A 13,150-nucleotide genomic window follows, 5' to 3' on the forward strand; every position below is an offset into this window, starting at 1 on the left:
CCAATTGGCGTAGCACCTCCTCCAGGTTGCGGAGGTGTTCCTCAGTGTCTCGACCCGTTATGAGAATGTCGTCTTGGAATACGATTGTTCCAGGAATGGATATGAACAAGCTTTCCATGTTTCTCTGGAAGATGGCTGCTGCTAAACGAATGCCAAACGGACACCTGTTGTAGACAAATAATCCCTTGTGCGTGGTGATGGTGGTCAGAAGCTTGGATTCTTCAGCCAGTTCCTGGGTCATGTAGGCCGAAGTGAGGTCCAGCTTCGTGAACAGCTTGCCACCTGCCAGCGTGGCAAAAAGGTCCTCCGCTCTCGGAAGCGGGTATTGGTCTTGCAGCGACACTCGGTTGATGGTGGCTTTGTAGTCGCCACAAATCCTAACCGAGCCATCTGCTTTGAGGACGGGAACAATGGGACTTGCCCAGTCGCTGAATTCAACGGCTGAAATTATGTCTTCTCTGAGCAGCCTGTCCAGTTCACATTCAATTTTTTTCACGCATCACATACGGCACCGCTCTGGCTTTGTGGTGCACTGGTCTGGCACCCGGAGTGATGCATATCACTACTTTAGTGCCCTTGAACGTTCCGACACCAGGTTGAAACATCAGGAAGACGAATGGAATGTTGGCCTTCATTGCGAGAGGGATGGAGTACAAAAGCAGGGAGGTCTTTCTGCAACTATATAGGGTATTGGTGAGGCCGCACCTGGAGTACTGCGTGCAGTTTTGGTCACCTTACTTAAGGAAGGATATACTAGTTTTGGAGGGGATACAGAGACGATTCACTAGGCTGATTCCGGAGATGAGGGGGTTACCTTATGATGATAGATTGAGTAGACTGGGTCATTACTCGTTAGAGTTCAGAAGGATGAGGGGTGATCTTATAGAAACATTTAAAATAATGAAAGGGATAGACAAGATAGAGGCAGAGAGGTTGTTCCCACTGGTCGGGGAGACTAGAACTAGGGGGCACAGCCTCAAAATACGGGGGAGCCAATTTAAAACTGAGTTGAGAAGGAATTTCTTCTCCCAGAGGGTTGTGAATCTGTTGAATTCTCTGCCCAAGGAAGCAGTTGAGGCTAGCTCATTGAATGTATTCAAGTCACAGATAGATAGATTTTTAACTAATAAGGGAATTAAGGGTTATGGGGAGCGGGCGGGTAAGTGGAGCTGAGTCCATGGCCAGATCAGCCATGATCTTGTTGAATGGCGGAGCAGGCTCGAGGGGCTAGATGGCCTACTCCTGTTCCTAATTCTTATGTTCTTATGTTCTTATGAAACAGTGACCCGAATTTTTGCAGGACCTATGAGCATGAACTTCGCTCCACAGATGAAATGGCATGCACATCCCCCCATTTCCAATTCATCTCAGCTAGCCAACTCCTCCCCAAAAGTGCGGGGCCATTTCCCAGAACAATCCAGAGTGGCAGCCGGTTCTGTAATCCATTATGCGTTACCACGAAGTTTGCACTGCCCAGCACTGGGATGATCTCTTTGGTGTACGTCCGTAGCTGCGTCTCAATGCGTTCCAGTTTGGGCCTGCTAGCTCTGTGTGGCCATAGTCTCTCAAATTTTTGGCCACTCATGAGTGACTGGCTAGCTCCGGTATCCAGCTCCATGTGCACCGGGATGCCATTCAGTAAGACTTTCATCATCATGGGTGGCGTTTTAGTGTATGAGCTGTGGACGTCAGCCACATGAACCCGCTGAACTTCAGCATCTATGGCTTTACCCCAAGCATCATCCTGGATTGCAGACCCCTCGTCTGGTTCCTCTGTCTTGCAGATTAGCCTCGCTACTGCCTTTTTGCACATCCTGGCCAAGTGTCCACTGACATTACAAATCCTACAGGTATATTGCTGGAACCTGCAGCTTTTCGCAGTGTGTCTACCCCCACACCTCCAGCATGAGCTGAGATTGGGATTGCTGTTAACAAAAGGAATATTACTAGGCATTCCTCTCTGATGGCCCATTTGGCTGTTTCTAAGCACTCTGCTGGTGGGTGTTAATGGTCCCATCGCGGGACGCATTGTTCCTCGAGATAGCGTGAATTACCGATCCCCTTCCCATTGTCCTTGTTGCGAGCCCACCTTCGAGCCTGTTGCTGCCTGTGCGGTTTTGAAATGCCCTTGCCTGCCTGCGGGGTCCCGAGCTGCGTTCACCGTGTTAACTCCCTGGTCTGTCTCTATGTTTGGACCAGGGCTACGCGCAGAAATTAACTTGGCCTCCTCTTCCCCTGCCATAAAGGTCTGAGCTATCAACGCCGCCCCTTCTAGAGTCAAGTCCTTAGTCTTTATGAGCTTCCTGAAAATGCCGGCATGATTAATGCCCTCGATGAAAATGTCCCTTAACATCTCCCCCCTGCAGGCATTGGAGAACTTACAGAGACTGGCCAAGCGTCGCAGTTCCGCCACGAAGTCCGAGACGTTTTGTCCCTCCCGACGCCGGTGAGAGTAGAACTGGTGCCGGGCCATGTGTACGCTACTTGCCGGCTTGAGATGCTCACTGATCAGCTGACTGACTTGTCCGCCAGCTTTTGGGGTGCGAGCAGCTCTTTCATAGGCGCATACGCCTGTGGACCGCAGCTGGTCAGTAGATGCGCCCTCCACTTGTCAGCCGCTGTCTCTGCCAACCAGTCCTTTGTGACGAAGCTCTGCTGGAATCTTTCCATGAAGTCATCCCAGTCCTCGCCCACACAGTAACGTTCCTCTATGCCACCGGTGGCCATACTCGTGGTTCGTTGATTCCTGTTTCTCGTCGCCAAATGTAGTGTCCCTGCACCTTACTACGAACTCACATGAGGCATGGATATGTCAGACACGGTCACTCTGTGATCTTCACCTTTATTGCCAGGACCAAGGAGTGCTGACCCTGGGTGGGACCTCCCCTTTTATACCTGGAAACCCAGGTGAGGATTGTCTCCTGCAAGCCCATCCCCTGTGGTCAGGGTGTGCATTTCTAGGGTACAGGTACAGTGTACATGAGTTACAGTTACATGACTATGTCATTGCAAGATGGTTAAATACATGACATAGATAACCTCACATTTTCCCACATTATAGAAACATAGAAATTTACAGCGCAGAAGGAGACCATTCCGGCCCATCGTGTCTGCTGGCCGACAACAAGCCGCATGGCCCTTGGTTAGCAGCCCTAAAGATTACACATAAACCTATAAACAATGACGGAAGGGAAAGGAGCACCCAGCCCAACGCGTCCGCCTCACACAACTGCGACACCACTTATACTGAAACATTCTACACTCCACCCCAACCGGAGCCATGTGATCTCCTGGGAGAAGCAAAAACCAGATTAAAAACCCAGGCCAAATGGGGGGAAACAAAATCTGGGAAAATTTCTCCAGGCGATCGAAACTAGTCCAGGAGATCACCCTGGGCGTATTCGATTCCCTGCAGTACTTACCATTGTATCTGCTCCGTTCAACAAGAGGTTATCCAGTCTAATTCCAATTACCAGCTCTAGGTCCGTAACCCTGCAGGTTACTGCACTTTAAGTGCCCATCCAACCATCTCTTAAAAGTGGTGAGAGTTTCTACATCCACCACTTTTCCAGGCAGCGAGTTCCAGATCCCCACAACCCTCTGCGTAAAGAAGACCCCCCTCAAATCCCCTCTAAACCTTCCACCAACCACCTTAAAACTATGCCCCCTCATTATAGACCCCTCCACCAATGGAAATAGACACTTACTATCCACTATGTCCAGGCCCCTCAATATTTTGTACACCTCAATGAGGTCTCCTCTTAACCTTCTCTGTTCCAATGAGAACAAACCCAGCCTATCCAATCTGTCCTCACAACTAAGATTCTCCATTCCAGGTAGCATCCTAGTATATCTCCTCTGCACCCTCACTAGTGCAATCATGTCCTTCCTATAATACGGTGACCAGAACTGCACACAATACTCCAGCTGTGGCCTAACCAAAGTATTATACAATTTAAGTATAACCTCCCTGCTCTAATATTCTATGCCTCGGCCAATAAAGGCAAGCATTCCGTATGCCTTCTTAACCATCTTATCCACCTGGCCTGCTACTTTCGGGGATCTGTGGACAAGTACTCCAAGGTCCCTTTGTTCATCTACACTATTAAGTGGCCTACCGTTTAATGTGTATACCATTTCCTTATTAGCCCTCTCAAAGTGCATCACCTCACACTTCTCTGAATTAAATTCCATTTGCCACTGCTCTGCCCACCTGACCAGTAGATTGATATCCTCCTGCAGCCCATGACTTTCCTCTTCATTATCAACCTCACAGCTAATTTTAGTGTCGTCTGCAAACTTCTTAATCATACTCCCTATATTCAAATCTAAATCATTGATATATACCACGAAAAGCAAGGGACCCAGTACTGAGCCCTGTGGAACCCCACTGGAAACATCCTTCCAGTCACAAAAACATCCATCAACCATTACCCTTTGCTTCCTATCTCCAAGCCAATTTTGGATCCAACTTGACAAGTTGCCCTGGATCCCATGGGCTTTAACCTTCATGACCCGTCTACCATGTGGGACCTTATCAAAAGCTTCACTAAAGTCCATATATACTACATCGTACGCACTACCCTTATCGACCCTCATGGTTACCTCCTCAAAAAATTCAATCAGGTTAGTTAGACACGATCTTCCCTTAACAAATCCGTGCCAAGTGTCCCAAATTAATCCTTGCCTTTCCAAATGCAGATTTATCCTGTCTTTCAGGATTTTTTCCAATAATTTTTCCACTATTGAGGTTAGGCTGACAGGCCTGTAATTACTCGGCCTATCCCTTTCTCCCTTCTTAAACAAGGGTACTACATTAGCAGTCCTCCAATGCTCCGGCACCATGCCCAAATCCAAAGAGGACTGGAAAATTATGGTCAAGGCCTCTGCTATTTCCTCTTTTACTTCGCTCAACAGCCTGGGATGCATTTCATCCAGGCCTGCCGAGATATCTACTTTCAAAGCTGCTAAACCCCTTAATACTTCCTCTCTCACAATATTTATTTCATCTAGAATATCACACTCCTCCTCGATAGCAGTGTCTGCATTACCCCTTTCCTTTGTGAAAACAGATGCAAAGTATTCGTTAAGAACCTTACCAACATCTTCCGCCTCCACACAAAGATTACCCTCATGGTCTCTAATAGGCCCTACCCTTTCTTTAGTTACCCTCTTACTCCTAATATATTGAGAGAACATCGTAGTGTTTTCCTTAATTTTACTTGACAAGAATTTCTCGTGCTCTCTCTGAGCATTCCTAATATCCTTTTTAATTTTGCCTCTTAACTTTCTATATTCCTCTAAAGATTCTATAGTATTTAGCCGTTGGTATATGACATAAGCGTCCCTTTTTTTCTTAATCCTCCCCTGTAAGTCCCTAGACATCCAGGGTGCTCTAGAATTATTATTCCCAGCCTTTTTCTTTAAGGGCACATGTTTGGCCTGAGCCTTCCGGATCTCCTCCTTAAATGCCTCCCACTGTTCCGACACTGATTTACCCACAAGTAGCTGTTTCCAGTCCACTGTGGCCAAATCACTCCTTAACTTAGCAAAATTAGCTTTTCCCCAATTCGGAACTTTTATTCCGGGCCTATTTTGTCTTTATCCATAACCAACTTGAATCTGACTGAATTATGGTCACTGGCACCCAAGTGCTCTCCCACTAATACCCCTTCAACGTGCCCAGCTTCATTCCCTAAAACTAAATCCAAGACCGCCCCCTCTCGTGTTGGGCTTATTACATACCGGCTAAAAAAGTTCTCTTGAATGCATTTCAAGAATTCTGCACCCTCTATACCCTTCATACTAAATTTGTCCCAATCAATATTTGGATAGTTAAAATCCCCTACTATTACTACCCTATGGTTTTTTGACTTCATAGCAATTTGCCGACATATTTGCTCCTCTATCTCCCTCCCACTGTTGAGGGGTCTATAATACACACCCAGCAGTGTGATTGCCTCTTTTTTATTTTTCAATTCGACTCATAGAAACATAGAAACATAGAAAATAGGTGCAGGAGCAGGCCATTCAGCCCTTCTAGCCTGCACCGCCATTCAATGAGTTCATGGCTGAACATGAAACTTCAGTACCCCCTTCCTGCTTTCACGCCATACCCCTTGATCCCCCGAGTAGTAAGGACTTCATCTAACTCCCTTTTGAATATATTTAGTGAATTGGCCTCAACTACTTTCTGTGGTAGAGAATTCCACAGGTTCACCACTCTCTGGGTGAAGAAGTTTCTCCTTATCTCGGTCCTAAATGGCTTACCCTTTATCCTTAGACTGTGACCCCCGGTTCTGGACTTCCCCAACATTGGGAACATTCTTCCTGCATCCAACCTGTCCAAACCCGTCAGAATTTTAAACGTCTCTATGAGGTCCCCTCTCACTCTTCTGAACTCCAGTGAATACAAGCCCAGTTGATCCAGTCTTTCTTGATAGGTCAGTCCCACCATCCCGGGAATCAGTCTGGTGAATCTTCGCTGCACTCCCTCAATAGCAAGAATGTCCTTCCTCAAGTTAGGAGACCAAAACTGTACGCAATACTCCAGGTGTGGCCTCACCAAGGCCCTGTACAACTGTAGCAACACCTCCCTGCCCCTGTACTCAAAGGCCAACATGCCATTTGCTTTCTTAACCGCCTGCTGTACCTACATGCCAACCTTCAATGACTGATGTACCATGACACCCAGGTCTCGTTGCACCTTCCCTTTTCCTAATCTGTCACCATTCAGATAATAGTCTGTCTCTCTGTTTTTACCACCAAAGTGGATAACCTCACATTTATCCACATTATACTTCATCTGCCACGCATTTGCCCACTCACCTAACTTATCCAAGTCACTCTGCAGCCTCATAGCATCCTCCTCGCAGCTCACACTGCCACCCAACTTAGTGTCATCCGCAAATTTGGAGATACTACATTTAATCCCCTCGTCTAAATCATTAATGTACAATGTAAACAGCTGGGGCCCCAGCACAGAACCCTGCGGTACCCCACTAGTCACTGCCTGCCATTCCGAAAAGTACCCATTTACTCCTACTCTTTGCTTCCTGTCTGACAACCAGTTCTCAATCCACGTCAGCACACTACCCCCAATCCCATGTGCTTTAACTTTGCACATTAATCTCCTGTGTGGGACCTTGTCGAAAGCCTTCTGAAAGTCCAAATATACCACATCAACTGGTACTCCTTTGTCCACTTTATTGGAAACATCCTCAAAAAATTCCAGAAGATTTGTCAAGCATGATTTCCCTTTCACAAATCCATGCTGACTTGGACCTATCATGTCACCATTTTCCAAATGCGCTGCTATGACATCCTTAATAATTGATTCCATCATCTTACCCACTACTGAGGTCAGGCTGACCGGTCTATAATTCCATGCTTTCTCTCTCCCTCCTTTTTTTAAAAAGTGGGGTTACATTGGCTACCCTCCACTCCATAGGAACTGATCCAGAGTCAATGGAATGTTGGAAAATGACTGTCAATGCATCCGCTATTTCCAAGGCCACCTCCTTAAGTACTCTGGGATGCAGTCCATCAGGCCCTGGGGATTTATCGGCCTTCAATCCCATCAATTTCCCCAACACAATTTCCCGACTAATAAAGATTTCCCTCAGTTTCTCCTCCTTACTAGACCCTCTGACCACTTTTATATCCGGAAGGTTGTTTGTGTCCTCCTTAGTGAATACTGAACCAAAGTACTTGTTCAATTGGTCTGCCATTTCTTTGTTCCCCGTTATGACTTCCCCTGATTCTGACTGCAGGGGACCTACGTTTGTCTTTACTAACCTTTTTCTCTTTACATACCTATAGAAACTTTTGCAATCCGCCTTAATGTTCCCTGCAAGCTTCTTCTCGTACTCCATTTTCCCTGCCCTAATCAAACCCTTTGTCCTCCTCTGCTGAGTTCTAAATTTCTCCCAGTCCCCAGGTTCGCTGCTATTTCTGGCCAATTTGTATGCCATTTCCTTGGCTTTAATACTATCCCTGATTTCCTTAGATAGCCACGGTTGAGCCACCTTCCCTTTTTTATTTTTACGCCAGACAGGAATGTACAATTGTTGTAATTCATCCATGCGGTCTCTAAATGCCTGCCATTGCCCATCCACAGTCAACCCCTTAAGTATCATTAGCCAATCTATCTTAGCCAATTCATGCCTCATACCTTCAAAGTTACCCTTCTTTAAGTTCTGGACCATGGTCTCTGAATTAACTGTTTCATTCTCCATCCTAATGCAGAATTCCACCATATTATGGTCACTCTTCCCCAAGGGGCCTTGCACAATGAGATTGCTAATTAATCCTCTCTCATTACACAACACCCAGTCTAAGATGGCCTCCCCCCTAGTTGGTTCCTATACATATTGGTCTAGAAAAACATCCCTTATGCACTCCAGGAAATCCTCCTCCACCGTATTGCTTCCAGTTTGGCTAGCCCAATCTATGTGCATATTAAAGTCACCCATTATAACTGCTGCACCTTTATTGCATGCACTCCTAATTTCCTGTTTGATGCCCTCCCCAACATCACTACTACTGTTTGGAGGTCTGTACACAACTCCCACTAACGATTTTTGCCCTTTAGTGTTCTGCAGCTCTACCCATATAGATTCCACATCATCCAAGCTAATGTCTTTCCTAACTATTGCATTAATCTCCTCTTTAACCAGCAATGCTACCCCAGCTCCTTTTCCTTTTATTCTATCCTTCCTGAATGTTGAATACCCCTGGATGTTGAGTTCCCAGCCCTGATCATCCTGGAGCCACGTCTCCGTAATCCCAATCACATCATATTTGTTAACATCTATTTGCACAGTTAATTCATCCACCTTATTGCGGATACTCCTTGCATTAAGACACAAAGCCTTCAGGCTTGCTTTTTTAACATCCTTTGTCCTTCTAGAATTTTGCTGTACAGTGGCCCTTTTTGTTCTTTGCCTTGGGTTTCTCTGCCCTCCACTTTTCCTCATCTCCTTTCTGTCTTTTGCTTTTGCCTCATTTTTGTCTCCCTCTTTCTCCCTGCATAGGTTCCCATCCCCCTGCAATATTAGTTTAACTCCTCCCCAACAGCACTAGCAAACACTCCCCCTAGGACATTGGTTCCGGTCCTGCCCAGGTGCAGACCGTCCGGTTTGTACTGGTCCCACCTCCCCCAGAACCGGTTCCAATGCCCCAAGAATTTGAATCCCTCCCTGCTGCACCACTGCTCAAGCCATGTATTCATCTGCGCTATCCTGCGATTCCTACTCTGACTAGCACGTGGCACTGGTAGCAATCCCGAGATTACTACTTTTGAGGTCCTACTTTTTAATTTAGCTCCTAGCTCCTTAAATTCGTCTCGTAGGACCTCATCCCTTTTTTTACCTATGTCGTTGGTACCAATGTGCACCACGACAACTGGCTGTTCTCCCTCCCATTTCAGAATGTCCTGCACCCGCTCCGAGACATCCTTGACCCTTGCACCAGGGAGGCAACATACCATCCTGGAGTCTCGGTTGCGTCCGCAGAAACGCCTATCTATTCCCCTCACCATCGAATCCCCTATCACTATCGCGCTTCCAATCTTTTTCCTGCCCTCCTTTGCAGCAGAGCCACCTACGGTGCCATGAACTTGGCTGCTGCTGCCCTCATATGGCCTCATTTGATGATCCCTCTAACATATTCCTCCTCACCGCTGTAATAGTTTCTTTAATCAGTACCACAAAGCCCCCATCTTTTTAGCCCCCTCTCTGTCTTGACTAAAAATCCTGTAGTCAGGAATATTGATCTGCCAAACCTGCCCCTCTTTCAGCCATGTTTCTGTAATGGCTATAATGTCATACTTCCAAGTGTCTACCTGTGCTCTTAGCTCATCCGCCTTATTCACTATACTGCTTGCATTAAAGTATATACCGTTCAGCACAGGAAGACCTCCTTCCTTACTACATACTAAGCCCTGTTTCCTGTGTCTTACAGATTTGCTTTCTAGATTCTTGCTATCCAACTTCTGCTTTACTTCCTTCCCTTTTGAATTCATTCTCAGGTTCCAATCCCCCTACCAAGCTAGCTTAAACTCTCCCCAACAGCACTAGCAAAACTCCCCGCGAGGATATTAGTCCTGGCGCTGTTAAGGGTGCAATTCGTCTGGTTTGTACAGGTCCCATCTCCCCCAGATATATACTCCATCTGCCAAATTTTTGCCCACTCACTTAGCCTGTCTATATCCCTTTGCAGATTTTTTGTGACCTCCTCACAATTTGCTTTCCCACCCATCTTTGTATCATCAGCAAACTTGGCTACATTACACTCGGTCCCTTCATCCAAGTCATTAATATAGATTGTAAATAGTTGGGGACCCAGCACTGATCCCTGCGGCACCCCACTAGTTACTGTTTGCCAAGCGGAAAATGACCCATTTATCCCGACTCTCTGTTTTCTGTTAGTTAGCCAATCCTCTAGCCATAATATATTACCCCCAACCTAGGGAACTTTTATCTTGTGCAGTAACTTTTTATGTGGCACCTTATCAAATGACTTCTGGAAATCCAAATACACCACATCCACTGGTTCCCCCTTATCCACCCTGCTCATTACATCCTGAAGGAACTCCAGCAAATTTATCAAACATGATTTCTCTTTCATAAAACCATGCTGACTCTGCCTGACTGTATTATGCTTTTACAAATGTCCTGCTACTGCTTCTTTAATAATGGACTCCAGCATTTTCCCAATGACAGATGTTAGGCTAACTGGGCTATAGATTCCTGCTTTTTGTCTGCCTCCTTTTTTAAATAGGGACGTTATATTTGCGGTTTTTGAATCCGCTGGGACCTCTCCCGAATTCAGGGAAATTTGGTAGATTACAACCAATGCATCCACTATCTCTGCAGCCACTTCTTTTAAGACCCTAGGATGTAAGGCTTCAGGTCCAGGGGACTTGTCCACCTTTAGTCCCATTATTTTACTGAGTACTACTTCATTAGTGATAGTGATTGTATTAAGTTCCTCCCTACCTATAGCCCCTTGATTATCCACTATTGGGATGTTTTTAGTGTCTTCTACCGTGAAGACCGATACAAAATATTTGTTCAACGTCTGCCATTTCCCTGTTCCACATTATTAATTCCCCAGTCTCATCCCCAAGGGACCAACGTTTACTTCAGCCACTCTCTTCCTTTTTATGTACCTGTCAAAACTCTTACTATCTGTTTTTATATTTTATGCTAGTTTACTTTCATAATCTAGCTTCCCTCTCTTTATCATTTTTTTAGTCGTTCTTTGCTGGCTTTTAAAAGTTTCCCAATCCTCTGGCCTCCCACTAATCTTGGCCACATTGTATGCCTTTGTTTTCAATTTGGTACCATCCCTTATTTCCTTAGTTAGCCATGGATGGTTATCCCTTCTGTTACACTCTTTCCTTCTCATTGGGATATATTTTTGTTGCGAGTTATGAAATATCTCCTTAAATGTCTGCCGTCCCCTACTTTCATCTATTTTCTCAGTCTAGTTTAGCCAACCCTGCCCTGATACCTTTGTAGTTTCCTTTATTTAAGCTTAGGACACTGGTTTGAGATCCAACTTTCTCACCCTCCAACTGAATTTGAAATACAACCACATTATGGTCACTCATTCCTAGAGGGTTCTTTACTAGGAGATCCTGTCTCACTACACGTACCAGATTTTAAGATAGCCCGCTCCGTGGTTGGTTCTGCAATGTACTGCTTTGTCCAATCAATATGAAGGTCAAAATCACCCATGATTATTGCCGTTCCTTTATTACAAGCCTCCATTATTTCTTGATTTGTACTCCGTCCAACGGTGTAGCTACTGTTAGGGGGCCTATAGACTACGCCCACCAGTGACTTTTTCCCCTTATTATTCCTTATCTCCACCCAAACTGATTCAACATCTTGATCTGAGCCAATATTGTTTCTCACTACTGCACAGATCTCATCCTTTACGAACAGTGCTACCCCACCTCCTTTTCCTTTCTATCTGCCCTTCCGGATGTCTCTGTAATGGCTATCAGATCATACCCATTTTATCTATTTGTGCCGTCAACTCATCTATTTTGTTACGAATGCTGCATGCATTCAGATAAAGAGCTTTTAAATTTGTTTTTTTTACCATTTTTTCCTGCTTTGTCCCCACTTTCTAATTCACTTTTATGTTTATACATTCTGTCCCTTCCTGGCACGCTCTGGTTTTCATTTCCCCAGTGCTACCCGGCTCTATTGCCATCTCCTTATTCTTTGACTTTTTACATTTCTGCTCACCTGAATCCTCCCCCCACTATTTAGTTTAAAGCCCTCTCCACAGCCCTAGTTATTCGATTCACCAGACCCTAGTCCCTGCACGGTCTAAGTGGAGCTTGTCCCAAGGGAACAGCTCCCTCTTACCCCAGTACTGGTGCCAGTGTCCCACGAACCAAAACCCATTTCTCCCACACCAGTCATTGAGCCACGTGTTTAACTCTCTGATCATATTGACCCTATGCAAATTTGCTCGTGGCTCAGGTAGTAATCCAGAGATTATTACCTTTGTGGTTCTGCTTTTGAATTTGGCCCCTAGCTGCTCCTCCTCCCTCAGCAGAACCTCTTTGTTTGTCCTACCTATGTCATTGGTACCCACATGGACCACGACAATGGGATCTTTCCCCTCCCACTCCAAGTTCCTCTCCAGCCCAGAGGAGATGTCCTTAACCCTTGCACTGGGCAGGCAACACAGCCTCAAAGTTAAGTATAATTTGATCACTGAGTTTGTCAATTACTCCGAATAAGTTCAAAAGCGATGGGTGAACTTTAACCTCCAAGAACGGGTGTGTTGGGGGCAGGTGTGTGGTTAAATTGTTAATTTGCGATCGCGGTGACGGGGGTTTAACGGAAATGCGTTCGGATGTCTGCCAGTAAACTGCTTGCCGAAGGCGAGGCTGTAATTAGTGCAGGAACTTATTGCTGATATTAATGTCCGGAGGAGGTATTAATCAGGTGTGTTTCAATTGAATTTTACTTACCGTTAAATTTAACATCCCCAGCACAGGTTTCCCGCGGCTGGGAAACAGCAGGGAAACCGAGGAGGGGGTGATCCCGCTGGGAAACCGAGGGGAGTGATCCCGCTGGGAAACCGAGGGGGGTGATCCCGCTGGGAAACCGAGGGGGGTGAT

The sequence above is a fragment of the Pristiophorus japonicus genome, chromosome 13, assembly GCF_044704955.1.
Source record: "Pristiophorus japonicus isolate sPriJap1 chromosome 13, sPriJap1.hap1, whole genome shotgun sequence".
Taxonomy (NCBI): domain Eukaryota; kingdom Metazoa; phylum Chordata; class Chondrichthyes; family Pristiophoridae; genus Pristiophorus; species Pristiophorus japonicus.